The sequence below is a fragment of the Pinus tabuliformis genome, chromosome J (assembly GCF_031772625.1).
Source record: "Pinus tabuliformis cultivar Carrire ecotype Pingquan chromosome J, CPIR1, whole genome shotgun sequence".
Taxonomy (NCBI): domain Eukaryota; kingdom Viridiplantae; phylum Streptophyta; class Pinopsida; order Pinales; family Pinaceae; genus Pinus; species Pinus tabuliformis.
The window spans coordinates 1,424,042,740-1,424,059,077 of NC_142295.1; the positions used below are offsets into that span (position 1 = coordinate 1,424,042,740).

General features: G+C 38.9%; 1 pseudogene; it reads left to right on the top strand.

Annotated features, from left to right (window-relative positions):
• LOC149232691 (alpha carbonic anhydrase 6-like) overlaps positions 1-12,644 on the top strand; it is a 145,672-nt pseudogene extending 133,028 nt beyond the window's left edge.
• Positions 12,645-16,338: the final 3,694 nt, after the last annotated feature.

Here is a 16,338-nt window from a genome sequence, read left to right on the forward strand (position 1 = left end):
TATTCATTTTCCAGATCCTCAAAAATACAGGCTCAGACGAAGAGGAAATAACTTATCTAGATTCTGACCTTTATTATTGACCTTAAATTTAGATTATTAATTTTATTCATGCTTCCATGTTTGGTCTAATAGTCAGATGGAAAATTTGTATTCTTCTTCATCGAACTGAGCTTGATGCAATATGTAATTATCAAATTTCCCTCGTCAATTCTTGCTACTACTACAGTCTACTTTGCTCGATGCACTTTTGGAAAAGAAGCCCCTCTGGAGTAATGTACTTACAATCCATTTGGGATAATCTGAAATACACCTCAAGTAAGTTCTATGAGAAATCACCTTTGGTTTCTTATTATTTGTAGTGTTTATTATTAACCGAAAGAATATAAGCATAGAAAAAAATAGATCCAATTCAAACCAGAACCTCTAGAAATAGGATGATGAAGAAATCCATGAGAGAAAAACAAAGGCACTAGGAAGGTGGTCATTTGATTTTGGTATGGATTTAAGTATATCATACAATCTTTCATTTGAGAGGGTTTTTTTATTTTTGCAGGGAATGTGTAACATTGATTATTATACAATACATAAAATTGCCAATCCATATATAAAATCTTTACACATACATGTAAACCCAAATCCTTATACCACCTTTGATAATTTTTGTGTAGGTTGGAAGTACTAAGAATATATATGTTGCCAACACGAAATTACATAATCAAACAAGCACAACCAAGATTTAGAAAATGAAATGAAAGATGACTAGTTGCTGTAAAATCTAGCTATAATGTCCAAAATGATGGAGGATTTATTACATCAACTTGCATTCTTTAAAAAAAAATGAAAACAAAACAATTGTAGATAAAAATTAGTATAGATTTATTTAACCCAATTCTATTATAAGTGGAGAGGTTTTCCTTCAAACATATTTTGTCCCAATAGATCAAGAGTTAACATGATCTAGTTTCAGAGATAACATGACCTATATTAGTGATTAAAATAAAAATACCCACTATGACCTACTTGATAACCACTTGCAGATTTCCCATTTGAGAGGAATGTTTATAACATTTGCATGAAGAGCTTCTTGAACATTAGTCCAGTTGAAATATTCATTTGTGTATACTTCATAACACGGGTCATATGCACTGTAAAGGAATTTCATTTCTCTCCTCGAGACCTGTAATTAGTAGCAGTTACACTCAAATAAAGGCAAAATGATATATTGTTGCTAAAAGGATCCAATACCAACACTTTGAAGTAGATTACCTTATTTTGTGAATCTGTAAGTTTGTCTCTTGTCCTTACTCTTGAGTTCATGTTCTTATGATAATGAGGTGCATAGATATTATATATGTCAATCTCATTGTACTCCTCAAACACCAAATTTACAAACTTTGTGCACTCATACGTCCATTTAAGCAATTTGAAATTGCAAATGCTCTTAATTAGATTATAGGTTTGATCAGAAATTATTGCATGGGTCCAATAATAATCTACTATTCCTTCCTAGTCATGGAAGCCATTTGTTTTGGGATTACCCACTTGCACATGTCTTTTTACCCTTAGCAAATCTTCAAGCCCAACCACTTGTCATAATTTTTACAAATTCAAATGGAAAATATAGTTTTTTCTAGTACTAACAATGAAGCCTTTGAAATTGATGGAAGGGTATTTGAGTTATTATGGCTTCGGTCATAAACAAGTTTTGCAATCTGGGGTGCATAATGAACTGAAAATAAAATGAAATGTTTAAACTAACTGCTTCAAATTCATGCACATATTCTTACATATATTTCCCAAAACTGGGTGTTCAAACTTAGTTTATTCACTATTAAGCATGATAATGACTTTCTTCTAGGCTAGAAACAATTTACACTTCATATTATAAGTTGTCATAATAGAGTTATCTTATTTGAAGGATAAATCGCCCATAATCTATGTCTATCCCATCTATGTTTCTAATACAAAAATGGTTGTTCAAACTTAGTTTCTTCACCACTGAGCATGATAATGACTTTTTTCTAGGCTAGAAAAAGTACATATTTTAAGTTGTCATAATAGTGCCTGTTGACAAGGTTAATCCTCTCTACGGATAGAGATAGTCCCTCTAGCCCAATGAGTGGGTCTAGCAACTGAAGTGACAATCAACTAGACATCTTCCTACTTTATAATTGAAAAGTAGAACAAGAGAGATGGCCTACCTTGCTCTAATGCTAATTTGATTTCCTTTGCTGAGGTCCTCGAACTACTTGTGTCATGGAATTGTTCCTGCTTCTTTCAGCGCTTATGTACCTACACAAGTGATCAAGAGACAACAAAGTATGCCAAAACCAATAGCAAATCCAATAATAACCTACTTAGTTGATCAAGTAATGCCAAGGCAATACATACATGAACATATAGATTTTGGGAAGATGAACCAGCAGTTGTATTATTATTTCAAGAACAAAGGGAAGCTTACAACCATAGCCTTGAGTGGTAATCCAAGTCCAAGACAAGAAACTCTCCAAACACTCCTTGTCCAAGTCTAATGAATAGCCTCTAAGCATAAGCTCAACATAGGAGTGCAAATGGACATAGATCAACCATTTCGGAATGGGAGAGGAGGGATTTATAGGCTAGGAGAGGGAGTTAGGACTCCTCCAAAGATATGATTAGGCCCACATCTCAAGGAGGTAGCTCATAGGGATGAGACCAAGAGGTAAAATTAAGAGGCTTCGACCTCATCTATGCGAAACCACCACCAGCTCACCACTTTGGAAGCTTCTAGATCACGGAGCTTCTCATCCTCTTTGGGAAAAATTCCTTTTGAGACCATCACGAGTATGAAAGGGAACAAAGAGATGCCATCACTAGCTTAACAAGGTGCAACAGGTGATCATCGCGGTTTTGAACTTCATAAGAGAGATAACCCTCATTTTAGGGTTTCAAGAGCCATTTCTTCAAGGAAAGCTCCAGCTATTTTCCAAGAAAAGTTAAAGGATGGATCTGAGATGTATACATGGATGATTATAATGTATAATGATCATGTTTCGGGCACTTTAGGGCATGTCACAGGGAAGTGCAAGAGGCGTGACAAAATATTGTGTAATAGTGCCTCCTTGAATTGATTTTCCCCAGAGCAAAATTACTAACACATTAACTATTTCAAATTCTGGCATGAAGAACAAGGGAAACACTTATGTAAATGAAAGTAAGGGGATCTTCTCAATTTTTCAATCATGGTTGTAAATTGGTAAAGAAACATAGCCCTAACACTTTGCACAAGAAACAATAACGAGTTGATTACTTCCATTAATGAAAGTGTTGTTTGTCTAATATAGGCTTCAATTGGAGCAATAACCATTAATGAAGTATAAGTTCAACATCTACCTCCATATGTCCCCACAGATTCCTAGTAAGTCCCTTGGGAATGGAACCTTGACAAATGGTTTAAAATCACTATTTCCCAGACCTTAAGGAGAACATGGGTTCAGTTTGGTTTGTAAGATGAGCACTAAATATTTATCTCTAGGAGCCACAAGTCCAGCCCCTACCTCCATGTGACCCATGGCTATTTCAAGATGTCAGGCAAGGGACATCAACCCCAAAGCCCATTGGGCTTCTTGACATTTATATTTTATATAACAACTTATTTCATTACATCCATGTAGATTTATTTTAGTAAGAATGAGAAAATGTCTTTGACCTCCTAAATTCTAGACATTGTATTTATTTTTGTTGTTATATGTGGGTATTTTATGCATAGGTCATGTTATACTGGTAATCTATTGTAGAATAGTGTTAAATAATCTTACGCTTTCATTATGTGATCTATAAACTAGATACCTTAGTGGATGAAAGGTCTCACAATGAGAACTGACACATAAAATGCTTCAAAATTCAATTCTTTGTGAATTGTCATCAATGAGTATTGATTTGCAATCTGCTGAATTTATGCCATGGGTTGGTTGGATTCCCTATCGATAGCTTATGATCCTCCAAATTTTCTATGTTTTCAACCTTGTAATAAAAAAAAAAATTAGAAAAGTTTTTCCAAGAGCCAAAAACCATGGGAGAGGAAAAGACTAGTCTCATGGTTGGCCTTTCAAAGCATCCCATTAACTATGAAGGTTATGGAGAAGAGATTGAGAGTAAATGGAGAAACAAGGTAGTAGCACAAGTTGAAGGACTAAACAAGGAATAAAGTGGAATAATATTCAATAATATAGCAATGACTCAAACAATGCCTAGGTAAATAACTATAGATTGGACTTCTATTGAACATATTGGTGACACAACTCTGGAGTATGGTAGCACCTGACTCAACATGGGACTAAAGGTCATGATGACAATGTGGAATAGTCAAATGAGAGGCAAAATGGATCACCCAAACCTATGAATACAAATGACTAAATGAGGATATCCTAAACCTAACACGAGAGCAGAAGAGTGTCATGTTCAAGAGCGACATGCTCCCTATACAAAGGATGTCTCATCTTCATTTCCCCCCACTATTTCTAGTGAGTACCCCAATTATTTTTATCACAAGCTTGAAGGGGATACCATATTCTTGTTATTTAACTTCATTCTTGGAATGAATCCATCCTAGTAAGTTTTACAAGCCCTAGGAAGGAGAAGCTCGATCTCATCATGGTGACAAGTCTTTCGTCACAAAGTTTTAACGAGTCTGACGTAAGAATAGCTTGGCATCTTTTTCATTTTTAGAGAGTTTGAAAAAAACACAGAAAAGAAAACTCCATCATGTCCCTTTTTGTAATTTGTACCTCGAATCCGAAAAGGTAGAAAAAAATATCTGAGGGAACCTCTTAACCATGTCGACCAAGGTGTACCTTTTTTGTAAATAGTCAATCTCAACCTGGAAAAGGGGTAAACGTATACTGAGGTGACGTTGATTCATTCACTTTAACGAGTTCTAAATGAAAAGTACTTGGTAATCTTTTCAATTTTTGAGAGTCAGAAAAGAGTTCAAAGATGACTCCAGGGGGTTCGTTTTCCATTTATTTAAGGAGTCCGAAAAAGAGATAAAATAAAACTCCCAGAATCGGTCAATAATAATCATTGTTCACATTGAAGGCACCTGTAAATGCATAAGAAAGACACCCATCACCGATATCGAGAGAAAATATTAAAATATTACAAAATTATTTGACAAAATGACTTTCAAAACTTATAAATAGGTAAAAGTAATTTCCTTTTTTACCATTTTACCAATCTGATCTCTGAAAGTGCTTTTGTGCTCTAATTCTCTTGATTTTTAGTGGCTATTGTAGGAGATTCAGGGTACCATTTCACAATCCATCTATGATAGGTAAGGGCCTCATCCTTGCTCTTGAATTTCATTACTTTTTTATGCAATTTAAATGGTAAATTTTATCCTAGAAAGGATGATTTTTAAGTTTTAGGGCACCGACGACCATTGCGGGTATGGTCACCAGACCTGCGATGGTCGTGCTTGAGCCTAAAGGCTCATGTGATGCCATCACATTTTTTATAAAAACAGGATCGATGGTGCCGAGAGAGATTTTTCGATATGCAAAACTCTCTTTTAAGAAAAAAATGTTGATTTTGATCCATGTAAAAAGCATTAATAAGTGTTTAAATGTTGTTTTGCAGGAGAATATGGTCTTGGAGTGGAAAGAAAGAGGCCATGAGGCCAAAGAATTCCAAGCCTCTCAAGATCTGGCATGCATAAATCCTCTGAGGGATTGTGGATGACTAAACTTCTTCAGGACCACAGGGTTGAGGGCTTAGATGAAGTTATTACCTTATCTGATCAGCCTTTGGGATGTAGATCGAGAGATCTTCATCATAGAAGGGAAAGAACTGTAACTTGAGGAGATGGGCATCTATTTCATCCTGGGATTATCCCATCGAGGAGAAGCAGTTCAACTCTTTGGATCTCGCCAAAGAGGTGAGAGTACCAGGAGTCTAGTCCAGAGATACTGTCTTGGTGTCGAGATAACCAACAAAGGTAAGGTGAAGATAGCAACAATCACAAACAACCTCATTTTGAGAACAATTTTGTTCACCATGGTGCGTGTATCTGGCACACAAGCCTTGCATGAGGCTTCAAAATCTCAGTTTCAGTATGCTTTCACATGTTTGGCTGCCACCATCTTCAACTAGTGTGGAGTTCTTTTGGTGAACATGAAGCAAAAACTGACCAAGGGTAAGCATGGGAACCTGAATCAATTCGGATTCAATTCTATACTGGTGACCTTCTTTTTGGAGCAAGTGCCTCTCTTCTGGTATCAGTGGGTAGAAGTACCACATCCTGCCCCCGAGATACGAGACTCGTGAGATGGAGTCAGCTCATGCCTCGAGGAGGCACAGGTCAACATATACTTGTGGTAGATGACTATGCTTATGCTAGCACAAATTTCAGGTGGGATCCAAATCTACCTCTACCACTAGACAAACAGTGGACCGATGTAGGTGAAAACTTGTTTTTTGGAATTTTTCAAGTTTTACGATTTTTATAAAAGTGTAAACTAAGAGTCGACTTATGATAAATGTGCAGATGTGGGACCAGAGAGACTACCACACATGTCGCCAATAGCATGGCAAGATACTAATCCGATAGTGGGTGTGGACTACGAGGAAGGGGTTGACCCCTTAGCTGAGATGGAGCGATCTGGAGACAATAACTCAAGGGGTTCCAGATTATGCCACTATCAACGATGTTCCATTGCATTGGTAGAGACACACTATGGGAGTCTCTGCAAGACTGCGTCGGCTACTAGGTCGAGTGATCAGGGCGGTCTCGTGCTATCATGAGCACAGTGCAGTTTGATAGTTTATCTAGCCTTTTACACATTTTGTAGGCTTTGAAAGCCAAGTGTCCTAGGACACTCTATTTTTTGACATTTTGATGTAAACACTCTGGCAAACGTGATATATATATATATATATATATATATATATATATATGTGTGTGTGTGTGTGTGTGTGTGTGTGTGTGTGTGTGTGTGTGTGTGTGTGTGTGTGTGTGTGTGTTTTATTTCTACTTATGTGTTCATAACATGATTCAGTTTTATAAATGAAACAAATGTCTATCAAGAACAAGATTTGCTAATGCATTAGTTAATGTTTTTAAATTACATAGAATATGTTGATATGTAATGTAATCAAAATTCCTTTCCAGCAATCTAACACGTAGATACATACACAATATTTGTAGATTTCTTACTATGTAATGATTTTTTAATTGTGACACAACGAGCTACGAATCCAACTTGATAACTAAATCCGTAATGCCAAGAGAAATTGCTTCTAACAAGAGTTCAATAACTGCACTATATTCAGCAATATTATTGGTTGTTCGACCAAGGCAGATACCTTGTAAGTTAATCAACTCACCATTAGGGTCATAGAGTACCCATGCTACAGAAGAGAGGTTTCGTGTGCTACGACAAGCACCATTAGCAAAACCATTGTAATGACTTGATGACATTTGCAAACCGAACGGAACACAGGGTAAGTAGAAAAGCACATGTTTGCAAAGAAAACAAACACACCAAAAATAAGAAAATACACACTAATGAATGCCCCATTTGGAAAATGGGTCAATGGTAATTACTAGGTGTAGGGGTGAGGGTGGGGCATGCTGCGTGTGGTTGAAAATATGGCATTCATGGCATTTTTGGAGAGCTAGAATGCAATCTTTGAAGATAGAAGGCCAAAAATAATCAGTGCGGAGGATCTTCTGAGCAGTGGCATATCCATACGTATGACCACCACAGGCACCAGAGTGGCAATCATTTAGGACCCACTCAGCCTCTTCAAGGGTGTGACATCTGCGAAGGATAGAGTCCACACTGACCTGATACAATGTATCATCGAGGATCCAATAGGGTTAGGACTGATGCCGGATGCGGCGTCGGTCAGATTGGGACAACTCAGATTGGAAACTTCAGGTTTGGAGACAAACAATAATGTCTCCATGGGTCAAGACTGTTGATCAGAAATAGATTTTCATCGGGTATCAACTCAGTAAAATCAGTTGGAGTGCTTGCAGATGAAAGAGCACAGATGAACTTAGCAAAGAAAAGCGATTTCTTCAATTTGGCAGCAGTAAATTCCAAATCAAACTCCTACAGGATCATGATCCATTTGGAGTATTTCCCCCTAGCAACTGTCGAGTCAATATATATGTCATGGGATTGCAGTCAGAAATCACGGTGGTTTTCCGTAAAAGGACATAGTGTCGAAATCTTTGGACGGCATGAACTACCGCCAACGCAAGCTTCTCGACATGAGCATAGCAAGACTCAGTATCAAGAATATTCTGGCTCAGATAATAAACCACGTGCTCGTTTCTGTCATCGTCATCCTGAACTAACACCATAGCAATAGTGGTATCAGTTGCAGCCAAATACAAGAAGTAATCACGGCGGTAATTCGGGGCATGCAGTAAAGGAGCACTAATTAGGGCATTCTTTAAAGCATCGAAGGATTTTTGAGCAACCTCATCCCAAATAAAAGGGATCCCCTTCTTAAGTAGGCAAGTAAAACCTTTGGCAAGTTTGGCATAATTAAGGACAAATCGACTGAGAAAATTAGCTTTGAACTGCAAGCTCTGTAATTGCAGCAGTGATGTAGGGGGCGTACATTGAATGTGGCCTCAACTTCTAAAGGATCAATTTTGATAGCTTCACTTGACACTACAAAACCTAAGATTCGGCTAGAATCAATGCAAAACACACACTTCTGCAGATTGAGACAGATATTGTAATGCTAACATCATAAAAAGATGGCTCTTACGTGATCTAGATGGTCCTGACGTTTAGTTGAATGAGTTGGTAAGTCGTCGAGGTATGGTTGAACAATGTGTCGAATGTCATATAATGCATAAGACATTTCCCATTGGAAGGTAGCGCCATAATTCTTCAAACATAAAGGAAGATTTTTATAAGAAAAAGTACCCAGGGACAGATAAAGGTTGTTTTATGCTGATCAATGAGTGAAATGTTAATATGGTTATAGCCAGAAAAACTGTCGATGAACGAAAAATCTCACTCCCTGCGTATTCATCGATGATTTGGTCGATAAAGGGAGTAGGATAATTGTCCTTAGGACACACGGGATTGATATCGCGGTAATCAACACAAACATATATCATGCCCTGCTTTTTGGCAACAGGTATGATATCAGATAGCCAATCCGTCAATGGAATATGATAAATGAAACTTGCTTTCAAAAGCTTCTCTACTTCTGCTTTGATGGCAACATACTTTCGAGGGTGCATAGGGTGAAGCCATTTCCAAACAAGCTTAGCACCAGGATAAGTTGGAATCTCATGCACCACTATGGCTGGATCGATACCAGGGATTTCCTCATATGACCAAGCAAAAATGTCTCAGAATTATTTTAAAAGATGAGTATAAATCCTGATCTCATCTGGAGAACAGGAAACCCCAATATGAATGTTCTTGAAAATTCCCAATTTAACGGAAATGTCAAGAGGCATTGTAGTAGTGATGTTTCCCATATTACCCTCCAGCAAGACTTCATGTACCTGGATAATTGTCTGAAGTGGAAGTGTAGGATAATGAGAAACAGACGCTTCAAGACAAAAAAGCATCTCATCAAGGCTAGGGAGAAAGGGAGAATGATGATGTAGACCATTCCATGGAATTTCATCCAGAGACATGACCTCCACGATACTCTTGTCAGTGGGGAATGTCTCGTTTAAAGGATCCAAGAATACCAAGAACCAAGCCAAGGAGATGGAACGTAAGTGTCCAGGTTCATACTGAAGACAATATTACTTTCTGAAGCAGCCATTGAAACTAAAACAATTTCTTGATAATTTATCTCCAATGGACTTAAAGGCATAGCATCGCCAAAGGAGTCAATTTGATCGTCCATAGGGATAATCCAAGGATTTGTAGAACCCCAGATCATATTGAACGAATGAACATTTGGAGGTGGGAGAGAAAAAGTACCCATTAAAGAAAAGTATTTGAAGAGACCTTCTCCCACACTCTCGTAAGGAATCTCAGTATTTCCCACGTAAGGAACGTTACCATTTGATGAACCAGAATAAAGGAAGGACAGTTGATCAACCGTGACAATTTTTCCTTCATGAGGAAAACAAAGTACGTGGAACAAAGAAGACACCACACAAAACATGGTGTGAGTCCAGCTTCACCCAAGAAGAATATTGTAGTTGAGATTGGCATCTACAACTTCTACTTCTAATTCAACAGTCTTTCCTTCTAATGTAATCGACAAGTTTGTGAGAATACCGTATGGACGTGAACCTCTTCCATCAAAGGCTTCCAAGGTGTTCGAAGATTGGTTAAGAGGAGGAGATCCAATGGCTTTCCAACACGAAACTGACATGATGCAGGTCGAGGCACCTTCATCAATAACTGTTCAATGAATCGTCTTTCCTTTAATAAGGACCTGTATCAGAAATGCAATCTGATGAGGAAGACTAGGCACATGATTCTCTAGATCAAAAGTAATCAGACTCGAATCAGAAGGATCGATAACACCTATAGTAGACAATAGTGACTTCCACTGCATCAAATAAGATTGAAGAACCTCCAAGGCAGACATTGCCGAAGGTCCCTGAGATAAATCCTCAACAATATTGTAATGTTGTGCAGCTCTAGAATTCGGATTAAAAGATGACTTCCGAAGAAAACCTTTGGGAGGTGGTCAGATGATGGACTCACTGCTAGCACACTCAATATGGAGAAAAGTAGAACTGGATGGAGTAGAATTATAAGGAGAATTGGTGGCTTATTTCTCCATCACCTGCTTAGACGTGGCTTGATATTCCTTAGTTCAAGTAGTGATCAAGATAGGTTATGAGCCTTGCATCATGAACACTTGGGAACCTGAGGAAGTAGAAGACTGAGGTTGGTCTACCAATTGGGTTTGTTGTGATGGAAAGGGTTCTTTTAAGACAATCAGGGTCCCTTTCATCATGGGACTAAATTCATATCATCGGGGACAATCCTTAGCATAATGATCCTCCTGACAGATGAGGCAAGGATATTTCAGCTTTCTCTGAGAAGCATCATCAGCAGATGATTTAAGAGGGTCCTGTTTTGGGGCATCAGAGTTGGCTTCACCTTTTCCCCTATTTTTACCTTTAGAGGTCTTATCAGCTACGGTAGACTGGACAGCATGTAACTCAAACGTTTTACCAACACTGGATGAATTTTTGGAGGGATTATTGGAACCTGTGTTCGAGACAAATTTCTACTTTGAAGAAGTTTTCGTCGGAGTTTGAGACACGGAACCAATCACACCATCAATAGGTGATGTATCCAGGGACTTCGAAGCTGTCAGATCTGATGATGGTCTCGGAGCATTAGGTAACATTTCATACAGTGTGCCAGATTGCCACTAGACCAAGTCTAAATACTGGGCATAGGTGATAGCTTTCCCTTCAGCAACACATCCACCCATGGCTATGTCCTTAGAAATTTTACTGACGAATGATTTTGTGAACCATTATATCAATAACTCATTAGCAATATCAAACTTGATGAGGCGACGCTGATGTATCCATTCATGGATATGATCAAATGTGTGGGTCATGGTGTCTTGCTTAGGGGACGTAAGAAAATGGGTGCCAGTTTCATAGCAAACTGGTAGTTGGAAATGAGTGAGGAAATCCATAGCGAGAGAGTTGAAGTCACCATAGGTACCTCGAGGCAACTTGATGTACCATTTAGCAGTAGCACCTATGAGAGTTCTTTGAAAGAGTTGAAGATAGATAGAATCATCGACATACGAATTGGAGGAGCACCGGAGGTGTTATGTTGTCATGTGGGCTTGTGGATCCTCCTTTGCTTTTCCCTTGAATTTAGGGAAATCTCTTGGAATCTTCATTAGAACTAGAGGCAAGTAAGGCGAATGAAGAATGGGCTCATTCATGAGCCTCAAAATATCGAGTAGCTCCAACATAGCCAAGAAAGGCAATTGCGTGTTAAATGGCATATAGGGCCTTTGAGGAGACCCAAACTATGGATTCCATCCTTGTTGGTAAGGATTTTTCCCCCATAGTGGAGGGTTTTGTCCATATGGAATCTGGTTTTGTCCCCACTAAGGGTTACCTTGCCTGTAAGGAGAAGTCGTTCCAAGGTAGGTTTGATACTGCCCTGCCATAGGCTGTTGATGAGCATTGTATGTGGCATACAGGTTATAAGGTTGTTGAACCAGTTGACCCTGGACGTAAGGAGATTGACCCTGGTGATGCAGGGGTTTACCTTGGCCTTACAAAGGTTGGCCTTGCTAATATGCATATAAAGCTTGTTTATTCCAAAGTTGGCCTTATTGCTGCAAAGGCTGACTTTGTTGTTTTAAAGGTTGATCTTGCTACTGCAAAGGTTGGCCTTGCAAGGAAAAAGGTTGGGAGAACTGTTGCACAAACTAAGTTTGCAGCTGCAAAGTTTGTTGTGATTGTTGCAAAGGTTTTCCTTATCCTTGTAGCAATTGTCGTTGTTGCTGCAATGCTTGCCCTTGCTGCTGCAAAGATTGCCCTAGCTGCTGCGAAGTATGCCCTTGCTGCTACAAAGGTTGTCCTTGTTGCTGCAAGGGTAGCTGAACATTTCCTGGGGTTATACCCTGAGGATATTGATAGTTCCCGAATTGGATCTAGCCATACCCACCAGGAATAGCAAATTGACCATGTTGAACATAAGGTCCAACTTGATGAATGTAAGGCGTATTAACGAAGGCTTGCGAGCCATATAGGACATAAGCCCATTGGAATGGGGCCTTAGCCATATACGGCTGCTAGTATTGGACGTTACCTGACCCAGATGGACCAACAGGGTTAGGAATAGTGCCATAAAAAGGTTGATTCATTCCAACCATGTGAGTTTGTAATCCACTCATGCTGCTTTCGTCTGACATGACAAAAATATTTGAATCTTTCCCCCCAGGCGGTGGAACAGTCTATCCACTCAATGGATGGATAGAAGAACCTACTGAGACCTGACCTGAGACAGTCAGTTGAATTGGAAGAGTTAGTTGAAACAATGAAATAGGATGAGATGGAATGGTAGGTTGAACCGAAACTAAAGTGACTATAGTTTGTACAATAGGTTGAGAGGTCATGTTCAGGATGAACAGACCTAATGTAGGCATAGCGTTAGAAGACCAGATGTGGTTCTGATCCAATGATGAGGCACTAGGAGTGCCTGAAACTAACTAAGATAAAGTGGTATAGTCATGTGGCAACGTAGGTCCAATAGTCTCAGGATAGGAGAGAGACGAGATTCTTCCTGTATAAGGAAAGCCTTCTCAAGGGAACTCATATCCCTATTCATCATCTACGTGAGGAGTATGGGTAGCGGAAACTTCTAAATGACCCGGAGAGGATACTGGGATCTCACCTTCTGACTCCATAGATGGAAACAACTAGTGATGAGGAACCTGAGATGTATGAGGAGATAACTCCAAAGGAATACCAGGGCGATCGTATGGACTGTAAGGATGCTGAGGAGATATCACAACAGGATTGAACAATGGGTTTGGTGGATAGAAAACTAGCCCCTGCAAACTTTCAGGAGTCTGCAGACTCTCGAGGGTCTGAATAGGATTATCAAAGGAATCCATATCAAATTCTTGAGGTGACCAGGAATCTGATGGAGGCGGATGAGAAGACAAAGGTTGGATACTCAGAATAATTCCAAGTTCAATACCTTGATCCTCAAGCGACTGAGGAATTTCTGGATGAACTCCTTGGGAGGACCCTTCAGTATCAGACAATGAAGCAGAACTATGAGATGGACTCAATGGCTCAGCCATGATGGCTTTCCCTAAACAGCAAAAAAGGAAAGGAAAAAAATTCATTTAGGGCTTTAACAATATTGAAATTAACAGGAAATTACTCAATTTTTTCTTAAGAAGAAACTTCTTGGGATCGACATGTTTATCGTGGGCAGTTATATTTTATAAACAAAAACATTTCCTTTTCATCTTTTAGGAGTCGAGAAAAGGGAAAAAAGGTTACTCTAGTCGCTTTCAATATTTTTGTGAGCTTGAAAGGACAAGGTGCTTGATGATCTTTTCAAATTTAAAGAGTCAGAAAAGATCAAATGACTGCTCAGGTGAATCTAGGTAAAAGGAGTACCAAGTAACCATGAACTGCAATATACACCCCAGCAAATAAATTTACCAAGGACTTGATGTACGTGCAGGAAATCTCCCCGAGTGTTGTGTTCGGTGTATCATGTTTACAGGGCAGCAAACTCGTCTTCCTACAGATCAAGGTTTGCAACCTATAGGGGTCTCCCTTTATATACGTGATGGTACGCGGAGCACAAGTCCATGCTAGTGTTATCTATTGCCAAAGTGAATGACAGCTGCTAAGTTTTTAAGACACTGGAACACGTCTCTAACCTAGACCACTAGATATGATCGTTAATGTTTCAAATTCTCCTTAGGTTAATTGATAGATTTTAAAGTTGATCTTGTAATTATGTCTCAATTTCAAGACCTTAATGATGTTACCTATTCCTAGAATGCAAACTATATGATGAAATGAAATCTTTCAATTCGATGAAAGCTATCTATGTAGGGAAGAAGATCACTCAAATCATGCATCAAAACAAATGCAAAAATGCATCCATAAAAATCTTCAAATGCTGAATGAAAAATATGAAATCTAATCTTTCATATGATAAGCATGTAGGTTTTAACCCCGTATAGAAATTACCCGCATACGAATTCTAAAACACAGAAAATAAACATTGCGAGAGCATAACACATAAAACACATAGATTTTCATTATGTTCCTTTCAATGTTACAATACATATTTATACATGCTAAAGCATCCAATACCATGGACCGAAAACCATCACATCCAAAACCATGGATCGAAAACCATCGCATCCAAAAAACTGTGCGAAAATCATGCACAAAACCATAGGTGGGTCTACCCAACCTAACTTAGGGTCCAAAACCAAAATTTTCCAGGGCGCTGCCCTGGACCCCATAAAGTGGGGTTACGGGTACCCCTTAAACCCCCTATGACCTCCCCCCGTCTAACCCCCGGTTAACTACGTGAGCTAGTCGTGGAAATAATATAACACAACCCAACATTCTCCCACTTGTTGTTTTCTTTCCACAAGGGGCCACAAGAGAGCTTAGTCATTTATCCAGCCCTGCAATGCCCATTTTTTCTCTACACCAAGAGAACTTCTCAGAGCTCACAAATTTTGTCAATCCATCTGCATTATTCTTCAATGTGTCCAACTTTACCAGCAACACCTTTTTGTCTTCTATCATATCCCTCACAAAGTGATACTGAACATCAATGTGCTTTGTCTTTGAATGATATGTGAGGTTCTTTGCGAAGAAAATTGCATTTTGACTATCATAGTCTATCCTTATAGCTCCCTATACTAACCCCATACTTGAACACAATCTCTGCAAGCAAACTGCTTCCTTGCTTGCATGAGTGGTTGCCATGTATTCTGCCTCTGTAGTTGATAGTGCCACTACAGATTGTTTCTTACTCATCCAACTGACTGCACCTCCAAATAGGTTAAACACATACCCACTTGTAGATATTCTATGATCCAGATCTCCTGCCCAGACTACATCAACAAAGCCATGAATATCCAACACTCTGTCCAATCCTGGTCTTCCTTGGTAACACAAACCATAATCACTAGTGCCACGCAAATACCTGAAAACCCGCTTCACTACTATCCAGTGCTCCTTCCCTGGTTTTGACATAAGCCTACTCAATACTCCCACTGCATGTGCAATGTCTGGTATAGTACAGACCATTGCATACATCAAGCTACTGACTACACTTGCCTATGGAACATGGGACATATACTCTTCCTCTTCTTGTGTCCTGGGACACTGTTCAGTAGATAACTTTACACCTACAGGAATAGGAACCTTCACCAGTTTACTATCCTGCATATTAAACCTCTGCAGTATTGTCTCGACATACTTCCTCTGATTTAACCAGAACTTCCTCTTTGCCTGATCTCTTTTAATTTCCATGCCCAAAATTCAGTTTGCAACACCAAGATCTTTCATGTCGAATTTGGAGGACAATTGGGTCTTAAAATTGTGGATAATTTCTTTGTCAATTCCAACTAGCAACATATCATCCACATACAAGACCAGATAAATAACACAGTCACCAATTAATTTAAAATACACACAGTGATATGTTTTGCTCATGGTGAAGCCAAGTCCCTGTATAAATGTATCAAATTTCTGATACCACATCCTTGGTGACTGTTTTAACCCATACAAAGACTTCTTTAACTTGCATACCAGTTCTTTCTTACCCTTCACCGCAAAGCCTTCAGGTTACTTCATGTAGATTTCCTCTTCCAGTT